A 15,669-nucleotide genomic window follows, 5' to 3' on the forward strand; every position below is an offset into this window, starting at 1 on the left:
TCCTGGGTCTTGTGTGTGTGCTGGGGACCAATTCACATCCCTTGCTTGTGCAGCAAGCATTTACCACATGAGCCATCTCCCCAGCCCTTCTTCTTTGCATCAGAGATCTGATGGCTGAGGTGTTCTTGAGGTCAATTGTGTATTTATTGAGTGCACGCTTATGGAAGACGTCTTTCGCTCCATGAGACACACCTCCCAGGGTGACAGAGACGTTCAAATGAGTAAATAAGAGCATGTTTGTGTGAAGGCTGTTTTATTGGCTGTGGGACACAAGCTGATGTTTCATTTCTGTGACAGAAACAGAGTGAGCACATCTTTGGCTGCCGTCATTCACCATGGAGGTGTATCTTTTCAGTTCCACCTTTGTAAACCTTAGGTGTGTGATGCCCACGTGTCTGGCTTGGGTTTCCTTCACAGCTTTCCGTCCCAGAACCAAGGTGACTGGTGGGGTGACAGGGCTATCCATTCCATTCCCTGTGGACACACAAAGTTAGAACTTCTCTCCAATTTGGGTAAAAAGGGGGAGCCAAGACTAGTTTTGCCTTTTGAGTCAGGCAGACGTCAAATGACTTGGATTTCCATTCTCTCTGATTTCTTTTGCAAAGTGCCCTTGCATGTCAGGTGTGGGCAGCCAAGCCACAGAGGACTCCCGTCCTGCCAAGCGGGCAGAGTGGCACGGAGACAGCACATGCACCTTTCCTTCTCCTCTAGTTTTCATAAATGCCCAGGTGCATAAGCAAATGTCCCAGGACTACCTGCGCTCGCTCGAGGTCATCATCCTCTAGGTTTTAAATTCTGAGATCTCTATCTTTTCCCCTAAATTAAATTATCTGGCCTTCTCAAGAAAGACACTAATTCTCCAGACAGAGATACAAAAAGAGGCCTCATGTATGGAAATTACCAACAACTCTTTTGTTTTTGTTGTTGTTGTTTTGTGACAGGATCTTGCTGTGTAGCCTGGGCTGGCCAGGAAATTGCTTATGTAGACTAGGCTGACCTCCAACTCACAGGAATCTGCCCCTGTTTCCCAAACACTGAGATTAAAGGTGTGCACCATCACTCCCAAAGACAACTCTTTCTTTCTCTGCCTTGTTCGTAATATTGGAATTGCAATGTTGGCTATGGTCTTCTAGTTTTCTAGTCCCACAAATGAGATCGTCTGCGGTCATTGTTGGTACTGAACAGAGAGGAGCATACACTTTATTCCACAGAGTGGTCCCAGTGGTAGAGGTCGGAGCAGCCTGACTTCTAATTAATGTTAATTGCAGAGGTCAACTTAGGTTATTGCCTTATTGTCCAAAGTTCATTGCCAATTTGTTTTGAAATATTGTACAAAAGTTTTGGCTTGATTGTGGAAAATATCTTAGGTAATTTGATGGCTTTAGGGATGGAAAATTAATGTCCTGTGAAGTCACATACCTGGATGAAATTTTTTAAAATTCACCATTATTCTTTCTTGAGAATATGTATTAAATTATTTTTAGGTTTATTTATTTTGTTTTATGTATGTAAGTGTTTTGCCTATATGAATGTATGTGCTCCATGTGAGTGCCTGGTGCCAGAGGAGGTCAGAAGAGGGCATTAGATTTCCTAGAAATGGAATTACAGATGATTGCGAACTACCATGTGGCTACTGGGAACCAAGCCAGGGTCCTCTGCAAGAGCAGCAAGTGCTTTTAACTGCTGAGCCATCTCTCCAGCTGCCGCTTTTTAATTTTTTATTTTTAAATGACCAGAAACCTTTTTCAGTTAAAAGAAATTAAGGAAACATTTTGAGAAAATATTTATAGAAAATAAGAGCAATGAAGACGACACTTTTACTATGTTGAGAGTTTTGTACTTATGAGGAAACCATTACAAATAGATGAGGAAAATAGAGAAAGGGTATGTATGCACAAACATTCCGCAAAGGAGAGCTGGTAGCCAGGCACACTCATACAGGCCTCTCCTCCTGACACTTGGAAGGCAGAAGCAGAGGAATAAGGAAGGAGCTCAGGGTCCCATCTGCTGCAGAGTCCATCAGAAGCCAGCTTGGGCTACATGTTTTGGGGGGTGGTGGGGAAGAAGAATTCTGTTACTGAAGATGGTAAATTGCATATGCTGACTGAAGGAGCTCATTCTGATGAGATTAGCATGGGCTACAGACTGTTCTAGTGTGGGGGAGAATCATCTATGTATTTATAATTATAAATATATAGTATCACTCAGGGCTGAACATACAGATAGATTTTTGTTGTTGTTGTTGTTGTTTGTTTGCTTGTTTTTGTTGGTCTGAAAAGCATGAGACCTGAGTTTAATAACATGGAGTGCCCGTAAAAAAGCCAAGCTTGGTGACACATATGATCAGGTGCTGGGGAGGTGGGGACAGGTGGATTCCAGGAGTGTGGTGTCTGGCTACTTGGTGAGTCCAAGGCCAATGAGAGATTCTGTTTGTTCTGTGTGGGTGTGTGTGCACGCACGCACCCAAAATAAAATGGAAAACTGCTTCAATATTTAATGTTCAACTCAGGGAGTTGTTCAGGCTAGGTAAGGGCTATATCATTGAGCAACCCCACTCCCACTGCAGGATTGTATGCTTGTTTAAGATATTAAGTGGGAAATGAGAGGGAGTTCTGTTTGTTTAAATAGATTTTGCACAGTGACTTGACTGGGCTCAGGCATGGTGGTACACACCTGACATCCCAGCCTGGTGGGGCCTTGTGACACCAGCATTAAACTAACGAGTCCGGTTTAACGCTTAGGACACAAAACTTGGGTGCTTCAACCTGGGTCTGAGCTGAAAGCATCTTTTCTATGGTCTAGCTTTCATGGAACCAGGAAATACTACACGCCACATTAGGTGGTCCGCAATCGGCAGTAACTCCAGCTCCAGGAGACCTGACACCCTCTTCTGGCCTCCTGTGTACAGTTGACACATGCATATAAATAAAAAGCAATCTCTTTTAGAAAAAAATGCTCTGGGGAAAATGGAAGTAAAGTTCTTATTAATTGATAATGTTTGTACAGAGAATTATGTGGATAATAAACGGGCAGCTTGTGAAGTTTTACAAAGTGAACATGACACAGTAAGTACCTAAGATCAAGATATAAAACATGACCAGTCTCCTTTTGCCCACTCCAGTCATTGTTCTATAGCAATCAATAGATCAAGCAGGCAGAAAATCAGTAAGAATATAAGGCACCATAGTAAGAATATAGATGCACCATAGTAAGAATATACAGGCACCATAGTAAGAATATACAGGAACTATAGTAAGAATATACAGAATATTCTAAATCTAAAACCTACAGAGTAAAAACAAAACAAAAAAGATTATTAGATCTAGCCATATGTTCATTTAAAAATTATATTGAAAAAGATAGCATGAATGAAGTCAAAAGGAGAATGGATCAGCTATGGAGAACAGACGAATGAAAGACTGACCGTGGCTTTGTTGACTGCAGGCCATGGAGAGGGCAAGCTCACCCTAAGCCTACCTCCCCCTGGCTGGAAGACGCTGTGCAGGCTGCCGCAGAACTGCCCCTGCCCATCCTACATTACCAACATGCCTAGCAAACACACCCACTAGTACAACAGTGCCATGACTTTTTTCGTTGTTTTTTTGTTTTTTCAAGAGAAAGTTTCTCTGTGTAGCCCTGGCTGTCCTGGAACTCTCTCTGTAGACCAGGCTGGCCTTGAACTACAGATCCAACTGCCTCTGCCTCTGCCTCCTGAGTGCTGGGATTAAAAATGTGCCCCTCCAAGTGGCATGACTTTTTAAAGTGTAGTCAACTGCTGTGGGGTTTAAAGACTGCTCCACGGGCAAGAACCCATATCTGATCCTGTCAGCCATGGCAAACATCTGTGGTTGGAGGGATCACAGGCACCAGCTGGGTGGGCATCACTACTGTTCTGTTAAATGTACATGACGTACCAGCCAAATTGTTCTCTAAACTTTGTGTTTAACCCATAGGTGACCGCTGTTGTCAGCTCAGGTGGTGAAGGGAAACTGCCTGTTTGCACTTACTACCAAGACTTTGTAAGTCTTCAGGCTCTGAGAACATCCGTCCTTACTGTGATGTGGAAGTTCAAAGGTCAGCCATAAATGGAAGGGAATGCTCACACATCTGTGTAAACCTTCAAGGCTTGAGGAACAAAGAGGAAGGAGAAAGTGGGGTATCAGGAACGGAAGGAGAGTGAAAGGAATGAGGGAGAGTGTTGTGTAACTGTTTCTCAGAGTTGAAGCACTCCCTCCTAGAGATGGGAGGGAGACCCTGGGAGCTAAGGAAGCCTACAAGGCACAGCAAACTCAGGGAAGCTGCTAGAACCATGAGGCCCCTCCTCAGGGTATACAAAACAATCCATAACTTAAAATTAGCCAGGCGCTGGTGGCACACACCTTTAATCCCACACACATACACATAAAAATAAAAAACTTAATTTTTAAAAATTTAATGTATATGTATTTTGCCTACATATATACATCTGTGCACCGCATGCCTTCCTGGTGCTTGCAGAGGTCAGAAGAGGGTGTCAGATCTCCTGGAACTGAAGCTATAGACAGCTGCGAGTTCTCATGTGTGTGTGCTGGAAACTGAACCCAGATCCTCTGTAAGAGCAGCTAGTGTGCTTAACTGCTGAACCATCTCTCCAGCCCCCAATGTAAATACTTCTAGAAAAGGAATATAAATGAGATTTTAGGATATGAAAAAAAGCATTTCATTATTGGCTAAAGAAACACTGATTACATAAAACGATAATAATAGTGCCACATTTTAGTGCCTAATCATCAAGCCTGGTAATATAGTTTCTGTCTAAATCTGAAGACCAGAGAAGTAGATGAGCAAATGATGTAAAATCTAGCTCAACACCAAAGGGCTGACAGGGGAGTACCAATCAAGTCAACCTAGTCCTCAGGATCAATATTGCAGCCCAAACAGTAAGGCAAAAAGAACACATTCTTCCTTCCTCATCTTTTTGTTCCTTTGATGCGTTTGTGAATTGAATGATGTCCTTCTCCTCCTCTCCTCCTCTTTTTCCCTCCTCCTCTCCTTCTCCTTTTCTTCCTTCTTCTTTCTTCTCCTCATCCTCTCCCTCCTCTTTTTCCTTTTTTTTTTTTTTTTTTTTTTTGAGACTGTTTAACTCTGGCTGCCTGGATCAGTATGGCCTTGAACTCACAGATGCTCACTGGCTTCTGCCTCCTGGGTGCTGAGATTAAAGACATGGGCCGTAATGCCCACCTGGAGGACCCCCTTCTTTACTGTTTGCTCCGTTAAATGTTCATGTCACCCAGGAACACCTTCATACATCCTCAGATACAATGTCTAATTAAATAGTCAGATACTCCAAAGCTCAGTCAATTGGATACATAAAATGAACCACTGCAAGTATCAACTAACAAGGAGAGAGTGCTGTCATCCAGCATCCATACAACTGAAGTTCTAGAAAGAAAAAAATAGAGAGGAGGGGAGAGATACATTATTTGAACGAGAGTCTGCCTAATAATTTTATAGAACTGATGAAGATATAAATCTTCAGATTTGGGAAACTCGATGAATCCCAAGTAGGATTTTCTTTTTTTAAGATTTGTTTCTATTATTTTTAATAATGTGCATGCATATGTGTCTGAGTGGAATCGGAGCATGCGAGTACAGGTGCCTGCAGACATCAGAGGCACTGAGTTCCCCTGCAACTGGAGTTACATGCAGCTCTGAGCCGCCCAACATGTGTGTTAGTCCTCAGTGAGAAGAGCACTATGCGCTCTTAGCCACCAACCCCTTCCTTCAGCACTGTAGGATTTCCCAAATGAAATTCACAACTTGATATGCAGTGGTATAACTGTGTAACGCTAAAGACAAAAGAAGTTTGCAAAAGTGAGTGGTGGTGGGGAAGAGATAGTTCACTGGATCTGATAGTGACAGATAGACTTGCACTAAAAGGAACTAAAGATAAAAGGAAGGGAGGCAGAGGGAGGGATGTGGATCTCTGAGCTCGAGCCTGCTCTACAAAGTGAGTTCCAGTACAGCCAGGGCTATACAGAGAAAAACCTGTCTTGAAAAACAAATCCCTCCCCTCAAAAGGAAAGGATATATGCAAAGTGGGGGAGAGGAAATAGCTAAGTAACTGTCGCCTTCAAATAAGCCATCATTAATAAACATGTTCTCCGTCAACTGAAAACAGAACCTTTAATACCTTAAGCCAGGCACCTCTGGTTAAAAGGGCAGTATTCCAGGGCACTGCTAGGGTTTGAGTACCAGTCATTTTTTTAAAGATAGGGCTTTGCTTGTAACCTTAGCTAGTCTGGGATTCCCAGTGTAGTCCAGAGTGACCTGGAACTTGTGGCAATCTTCCAGCCTTCACCTTCTGAATCCTGAGACTATAGCTGTGTAGCACCATGCCTGGCTCCGCTAGTTCCCAGTTTTGTGATGTACTCTTCAGGTAACCACGGGCAAATTTCTTGACTTCCAAGGCTTTATATAGCGTGATAAAGTGAAGTGCTTAGAGCAATTTCTGATCAATATCTGGTCCCTAGTAAACATCGACTTACATTATTGTAAGTTCCTGGAATTGTTGAGAGGAAAGTCGTACACCAAGAACGTGAGTTAAAGTTCAAGGAAGACTACCCGAAGAGCAGAAATAGAGCTGGGCTTCCTCATCATATTGAAAGATGGGAAAAGTCCTTAGTCATCCAGACGGAGACGGCTAAAGCAGTTTTTAAAAGAGGAACTGTATAAAAATAGAACTTTAAAGTATAAAGTATGTTAGTAAGCATTCATTTAAGAATAGACTTTTAAGACAACACAGAATAGTGCCCATTTGTGTAAAAGGAAAACGGGAATGACAAAGGAGAAGATGGCTCAGTTGATAAAATGCTCGCTGTGCATGAGGGCAACAAGGAGTTTGAATCCTTGTTGAATCCCCAGGATTCATGTATACAGATGTCTATAATCCCAGTTCAATGTAGGCAGGACGGGTAGGTCCATAGGGCTCCTTGGTCAGCTGGTCTGGGCAAATCAACAGGCTCCAGGATCAGCAAATATTCTGTACCAAAAAATGAGGTGGAAAGTTATTGAGGAAGGCAACCAACATTGACCTACGGCTTCCGCATGTATACGTAAACACACACACAAACACACACAAGAACCTGGGCTGGAAGGCATTCGCAAACATATATAGAAGGTGGTGAAAAATTGTTGGCAAGTCCTAACAAATAGCAGATAATTGTCAATACATAAATCCCATTTCTTGACTGCTATGAGCTTAAATTATACACCGAGTGTAAAAAGAACTGTCCTGGTTTGGGATTGCCTGCCATCCGTGAGGCCCTGAGCTTGATTCTGAGCACTGTAGAAAAGGAAAACAAAACCCCCATTCCTGTTGGAGGGAGCATAAACTGGTCCAATCACGCTGATTGACCGTGTCCATAGACCTTACTATGCAAATAACTAATGAGCCTGCAATTTCCTGCCCATGTACTGTAAGTTAGGGGTGTAGCTCAGTGTCCAATGCTTGAGCATCATGTGTGAAGTTCTCAGTTTGGTCCTCCGTAGCACAAAAACAAACAAACCAGTGCTAGAATTTTACTGCAGCACAATTTACAAGAGCACAACATCCAATAGCAAAAGAATGAAGAGACGGCAACATTCGTTTCATGACGACCTCTATAGCAACAATAACAAACTATATTTACGGGCAGCGGTGTGGCTGCATCTTACAGATGGAAAGGAGTCCTAGAAAGCAGCCTACGTGCTGTATGAGTCTATTGGCATTAACTACAAAAGTATGCCCTGCTGCACGGCATAGGTCAGCACGGCACTTACTTTTAGAAGTGGGGGATGGAAAGAAAACAGTAAATACTTTTGAAGTCTGGTTAAGTTCTCCTTGACCTTGTTGTTGGTTACACAGTCAAATTTTATTTTTGAAAATTCAGCTAGCTACGTATTTATGAGATGATCTTGCATGTACACATTCTTCAATGAAAAATTTAAATTTAGGCCAGACAAGATGACTCAGCCAATAAAGTGCTTACCATGCAGTTCTTACAACTTAGTTCAGTTCCTGGAACTCAGTGGCAGGAGAGAACCAATTCCCGAATGCTATCCTCTGGTCTCCATAAACATGCTCCCCCTTCTCTCTCTCTCTCTCTCTCTCTCTCTCTCTCTCTCTCTCTCTCTCTCTCTCTCTCTCACACACACACACACACAAACACCATACACACATATACAACAACAATAATTTAAACAAAAATACAACATTAAACACACACACACAAACACCATACACACATATACAACAACAATAATTTAAACAAAAATACAACATTAAATTTGGAAATTTAAAAGCAGTTTGATAAAAATATCATGAATATGGGCAGAGCCAAAAAGCAGTTTGTAAATGTTCCAGCTCTTCATAAGATCTGCAGTCAGAATTCAGGGACTGTAACGTTTCTGCGCTGGGGCAGATCAAATTAAAGGCTTCCTGAATGAGACTGAGTCCCTACCATAGCGTCGTCGCAGCCAACAGTTTCTAGTTTTAAGTATTTGCATTAGAAAGAGAGAAAGCAGAAAATTAATGACCTAAGCATCCAAGTTAAGCAACACACATCAGCAGAATAAGCCCAAAGAAAATAAAAGGAAAGAAGTAAAGATAAAAGCAGACGTTAATGAAACAGGAAAAAAATAAATAAATAAATTAGAGGCCATCAACAAGCAAGAACACAAGCTAGCCTTGTTGGAACGACTAATAAAATAAACATCTTGTAAGAGTGGTTATGAAAGAAAATATAAAATAAATGAAACAATATTAGTATTTAAAAAGCACATTCAGCAGGAATTTAAAAATGATAAGCAGAGGCCACGATTGAGTTTATGCCAGCAAATAAGAAAACACACATTAAGTAGACAACATCTTAGACCATCACTTGTGGAAATGAAATCAAAAAGCAATAGAGGGACTGCAGAGAAGGCACAGCAGTTGAGAGCGCTGGTTGATCTTCTAGAGGACCTGGGTTTGATCCCCAGCACCCACACGGTGGCTCATGTATTTATAACTCCAGTCCCCAAGGTCTAAAGTCCTCTTCTGGCCTCCTCAGACACCAGGTACACATGTCAGGTGTACATGCAGACAAAACACCGACACACATAAATTAAATATATAAAATTAACTTTAAAAAGCAGTAGAAAACCCATATAGTAGGAATGATACAGCAGCAAGGAACTTGAATCAGTGATTACTAGCTATCTTTTCTATCTTATATATGTGTATTACCCATGTAACGAGCACACGAGAACCAGGTGACTTTTCAACATTCTACTGAACATACAACAGATAATTACACACTCATACACACGGACAGCATATGAAGAGCAATTCCTGACCTGTTTTTATGAGCTCTATACTGAAAGCAAAACAGAACACTGGGAAAAGATAACAACGGGGATTCATGTAGATGTTTCTAGATAAAATGACAAGCTGGGTTGTAATCCTAGGAAGGAAAAGCTCTAGCAAACTAAAAAGTCTGGGTAGTGATATAGTACATTTCATAAAAATATCAAATAAGAATTTAAAATTAGGGGGCTGGAGAGATGGCTCAGTGGTTAAGAGCATTGCCTGTTCTTCCAAAGGTCCTGAGTTCAATTCCTGGCAACCCCATGGTGGCTCACAACCATCTGTAATGAGGTCTGGTACCCTCTTCTGGCCTGCAGGCATACACACAGACAGAATATTGTATACATAATAAATAAATAAATATTTTTAAAAAAAGAATTTAAGATTGTACGTGAGACCCTTGCTAGTGAACAAAGCCACAGAAAGAACATAAAACAAAACCCATTATCAAATTTTGTATACATTGTGATTGTCTAAACAGGAAATTTTTTAGTGATTACAAGATTATAATTAATTTTGGAGTTCAGAAAGATTGTTGACATGGAATATAATATTAATAAACAAAACGCAATTGCATTTCTAAACATCAGTAAATGGTTATACAATGTAGTCCAAAAAGATATCATTTACAATAGCAGCATAAGAGTGTTATATAAAAATAAACCAGGCAAAATATATGCATGAGCAGGGTGCTGGTGGCGCATACCTTTAATTTCAGCACTCAGCAGGCAGAGGCAGGCGTACCTCTGTGAGTTCAAGGCCAGCCTGGTCTACAGAGTGAGTTCCAGGACAGCCAGGACTGTTACATAGTGTAGTGGGAGCTGCGGGCTGTGTTCCTGCCGCCCCAGCTCCTGATCGCCTGGCTAGCTTATGCCCCGAAATAACAACACACAGACTGTATTCTTTTAAACACTGCTTGGCCCATTAGCTCTAGCCCTTACTGGCTAATTCTCATATCCCAATCAACCCATCTCTAATAATCTGTGTAGCACCAGTCTTACCGGGAAAGATTCAGCATGTCTGACCTGGCGGCTTGCTTCATGGCGTCTGGCCTGGAGAGCAGCGGCATCACGTCTGCCCCAGAGAGGAGAGGAAATGGCATCTGAGCTCACTTCCTCTTCCTCCCCGCATTCTGTTCTGTTTACTCTACCCACCTATGTTCTAACCTATGAGGGCCAAGCAGTTTCTTTATTATTTAACCAATGACCTTCCTCCATCAACATAGAGAAACCCTGTCTTGAAAACCATACACATATGTTCATGTATATCTCTCTATATAAAACACACACATACATATATACATGATCGCCATGAAGAAACACGATTAAACATCATTTGAAGCCATGGTTCTCAACCTTCCTAATGTTGTGGTCCTTTAATACAGTTCCTCATGTGGTGACCCCCTAATTATAAAACTATTTTCACTGCTACTTCATAACTGTAATTTTGCTACTGTTATGAATCATAATGTGACTATCTGCATTTTCAGCTTCTAGGTTGAGAAGCACTGAGCAAAAGACAAATATTCAGTATATAAATAAAAAAAAACCTATGCCATATTCCTTTTCTTTCAATTTTTTCTTTTTCAAAGGTATATTTATTTATTATTGATTTATTTGTATGTGTGCAAGCCTGTGTTCGTGTGTCCCATATGTGCACATGAGCCCGCGGAGGCCAGAAAAGGGTGCTGGATCCATTGCAACCGGAATTACAGGTGGTTGTGAGCGGCCATGTGAGTGTTGGGACCCAAACCTGGGTCATCTAAAAGATTTGAATTTTCTGGAGCTAATGTTAGGGGCAGCTGTGAGCTGCCTAACAGCAAATGCTCTTAACCACTGAGACATCTCTCTAGTTTAAATTACGTTCTTCTTCTTCTTCCTTCTTCTTCTTCTTCTTCTTCTTCTTCTTCTTCTTCTTCTTCTTCTTCTTCTTCTTCTTCTTCTTCTTCTTCTTCTTCTTCTTCTTCTTCTTCTTCTTGTTTTTGTTTTGTTTTTGAGACAGGGTTTCTCTGTAGCTTTGGAGCCTGTTCTGGAACTAGCTCTTGTAGACCAGGCTGGTCTCGAACTCCCAGAGATCTGCCTGCCTCTGCCTCCCGAGTGCTGGGATTAAAGGCGTGCACCACCACCACCCGGCTCCTAAATTATGTTCTTAAAGGGAATCAGAACCGTAGAGCTGGTCATTCTCCCTCAGTTTATAAGTCAAATCATTGCAATACCAATTTAAAGCGCCAAGGGAGATTTACTTGCTGTGGAAATGAAGAACATGATGAGGTCACACCAAAGTTCTTGAGAAAAAAAAAATAAGTTCTAAGAATAGCCAAGACAGTCTTGAAGAACAAAGGAAAAGTTTCTGCAGATTGCCAAGGTTTAATCAAATCTGTAACTACCAAGACTGGGTGATGGTGCAGCAAAGCCAGGTTAAAACACAAGCGCGTTTTACCGTAAGGCCTCTGAAGATAACTCCATTAATACTGATGTTTGATAAGCAACAATGGAGCACTGCATATCGGTGGAAAGGACGAACTCCTTAGAAATAGCCCCGAGCCAAATGACTATCCATATGGAAAATTAAAAATTGATGTTCCATCTTCAGTACTCTGGAAATAGATTCAAAGTCAATAAAAGAACAATACAAATGAGCTTTTTAAAGCTTTTGGAAGAATAATCTAAAATGAACTTTATACTCGAGGTAAGTAGAATTTCATGAGTAACACAAAAACCTTTTTAAAAAGTAAAACCTAGGGGGCTGGAGAGATGGCTCAGTGGTTAAGAGCATTGCCTGCTATTCCAAAGGTCCTGAGTTCAATTCCCAGCAACCACATGGTGACTCACAACCATCTGTAATGAGGTTGGGTGCCCTCTTCTGGTCTGAAGGCATATATTGTATACTAAATAAATAAATATTTTAAAAAAAAAGTAAAACCTAATTTCTCAAAAGTAATAACAGAGGAACTTACGTTAAGTCAAACTTCCTTGACAATTCTAGAATGTGCTAAGAATAACCTCTGCTAACGTAGATCTCAGAAAGTTCACCACACACGAAACCACAGGGAAAATAAATGTGGGCGATGTCCTAGTGGTGTGTGTAGTAGAAATGATGAACTACTTTGGTAAAGTTTGTTGCTGTCTTTAAAATACAAGTTAGACCATCATTTCAACTTCAGGAAAATGGATTAAACTCTGTATCATCATTGTAAAGAAAATAAGCCTTTTGAGGAGTGTAAAAGGGAGGCTAGGGCCGAGGAAGGCTATTAGGTGAGAGGATTAAAGAGGGTGACCATGAGTATATTATATGCATATATAAAAACACCATACTGAAGCACATTATTTTGTACAGTTAATATACGCTAATAAGAAAATTTGAGAGAAAAAAGAAAATGCGTATAATAAAACAATATTATGGGAAGAAACTATATGCGGTGGTTTGAAAGAAAACGGTCTCCAAAGGGAGTGGCACTATTAGGAGGTGTGGCCTTGTTGGAGGAGGTGCGTCCGTGGTGGGCTTTGATATCTCCTATGCTCAAGCTACACTTAGTTCAACTGCTGTTGCCTGCTCAAGATGCCTCTCCAGCACCGTCTGCCTGCATCCCACCATGCCCCACCATGATGATAATGGACTGAACCGCTGAACTGTAAGCCATCCAATTACATGTTTTCCTTTATTAGAGTTGCTGTGGTCATGGTGTCTCTTCACAGCAATAGAAACCCTAACTAAGACAATAAAGTCAGAATTATGTCTAGATAACATCTGTGTGCTGAGAGGTTTGCAGTAAAAGGAATAAAAGGAGCCAGGTGGTGGCGGCGCACGTTTTTAATTCCAGCACTGGGAGGCAGAGGCAGGAGGTTCTGTGAGTTCGAGGCCAGCCTGGTCTACAAGAGTGAGTTCCAGACAGCCAGGACTATACAGGGAAACCCTGTCTGGAAAACAAACAAACAAACAAACAAACAGAATCCATGTGAAGACAGAATTGTCCTGAGAGGCAGCTGAGGCAGAGGGTTGCAGTTAGGGGTGTTTGAATACTTTATTGCATGCATTAGTTAAGGTTTGCTCAAGAGACAAAGCAATAGTATGGGGATTTTTTTTTTTCATGAGGAATTTGATTTGATTGTAGAGGCTGAGAAGTCCTGACATTGGAATACAGTACCCAGGGCCCCAGCAGAGCAGATGGGAAGACAGTACCCAGGGCCCCAGCAGAGCAGATGGGAAGACAGTACCCAGGGCCCCAGCAGAGCAGATGGGAAGACAGTACCCAGGGCCCAAGCAGAGCAGATGGGAAGACAGTACCCAGGGCCCCAGCAGAGCAGATGGGAAGACAGTACCCAGGGCCCCAGCAGAGCAGATGGGAAGACAGTACCCAGGGCCCAAGCAGAGCAGATGGGAAGACAGTACCCAGGGACCCAGCAGAGTGGATGGGAAGACAGTACCCAGGGCCCCAGCAGAGTGGATGGGAAGACAGTACCCAGGGCCCCAGCAGAGCAGATGGGAAGACAGTACCCAGGGCCCCAGCAAAGTGGATGGGAAGGCAGTACCCAGGGCCCCAGAAGAGCAGATGGGAAGACAGTACCCAGGGCCCCAGCAGAGCAGATGGGAAGGCAGTACCCAGGGCCCAAGCAGAGTGGATGGGAAGACAGTACCCAGGGCCCCAGCAGAGTGGATGGGAAGACAGTACCCAGGGCCCCAGCAGAGTGGATGGGAAGACAGTACCCAGGGCCCCAGCAGAGTGGATGGGAAGACAGTACCCAGGGCCCAAGCAGAGTGGATGGGAAGACAGTACCCAGGGCCCCAGCAGAGCAGATGGGAAGACAGTACCCAGGGCCCCAGCAGAGCGGATGGGAAGACAGTACCCAGGGCCCAAGCAGAGCAGATGGGAAGACAGTACCCAGGGCCCCAGCAAAGTGGATGGGAAGGCAGTACCCAGGGCCCCAACAGAGCAGATGGGAAGACAGTACCCAGGGCCCAAGCAGAGCAGATGGGAAGACAGTACCCAGGGCCCCAGCAGAGCAGATGGGAAGACAGTACCCAGGGCCCCAGCAGAGCAGATGGGAAGACAGTACCCAGGGCCCCAGCAAAGTGGATGGGAAGGCAGTACCCAGGGCCCCAGAAGAGCAGATGGGAAGACAGTACCCAGGGCCCCAGCAGAGCAGATGGGAAGGCAGTACCCAGGGCCCAAGCAGAGTGGATGGGAAGACAGTACCCAGGGCCCCAGCAGAGTGGATGGGAAGACAGTACCCAGGGCCCCAGCAGAGTGGATGGGAAGACAGTACCCAGGGCCCCAGCAGAGTGGATGGGAAGACAGTACCCAGGGCCCAAGCAGAGTGGATGGGAAGACAGTACCCAGGGCCCCAGCAGAGCAGATGGGAAGACAGTACCCAGGGCCCCAGCAGAGCGGATGGGAAGACAGTACCCAGGGCCCAAGCAGAGCAGATGGGAAGACAGTACCCAGGGCCCCAGCAAAGTGGATGGGAAGGCAGTACCCAGGGCCCCAACAGAGCAGATGGGAAGACAGTACCCAGGGCCCAAGCAGAGCAGATGGGAAGACAGTACCCAGGGCCCAAGCAGAGCAGATGGGAAGACAGTACCCAGGGCCCCAGCAGAGCAGATGGGAAGACAGTACCCAGGGCCCCAGCAAAGTGGATGGGAAGGCAGTACCCAGGGCCCCAGAAGAGCAGATGGGAAGACAGTACCCAGGGCCCCAGCAGAGCAGATGGGAAGGCAGTACCCAGGGCCCAAGCAGAGTGGATGGGAAGACAGTACCCAGGGCCCCAGCAGAGTGGATGGGAAGACAGTACCCAGGGCCCCAGCAGAGTGGATGGGAAGACAGTACCCAGGGCCCCAGCAGAGTGGATGGGAAGACAGTACCCAGGGCCCAAGCAGAGTGGATGGGAAGACAGTACCCAGGGCCCCAGCAGAGCAGATGGGAAGACAGTACCCAGGGCCCCAGCAAAGCAGATGGTGCAGCCTAATATGAATGCCAGAACAGAAATACCCCAGGCATCTACGCTTCAACTTAAACTCAAAGGCAGTATAAAAGGGTGTCCCAGTCAGGCAGGAGAAATTTTCCCCTACTGACGTGAGGAGCCTCTTTGTTTTCCTCCAGACCTTTTAGTAAAATAGCGCTGGTGAGAGTCATGCGCATCACAGAGAACAATCCGCTTCACTCAGTGTAGTGACATAAAAATCATCCCCGTCCAGCAGCGACCCTGTCCCACACACCTACAATCATATTTAGCCAAGTGTTTGAGTACCTCTTGGTCCAGCCAAGTGAACACTAACCATCCCTCCCCCTCATCACGTTTGTCTTC

This window comes from Chionomys nivalis, chromosome 10 (genome assembly GCF_950005125.1).
Source record: "Chionomys nivalis chromosome 10, mChiNiv1.1, whole genome shotgun sequence".
Lineage (NCBI taxonomy): Eukaryota > Metazoa > Chordata > Mammalia > Rodentia > Cricetidae > Chionomys > Chionomys nivalis.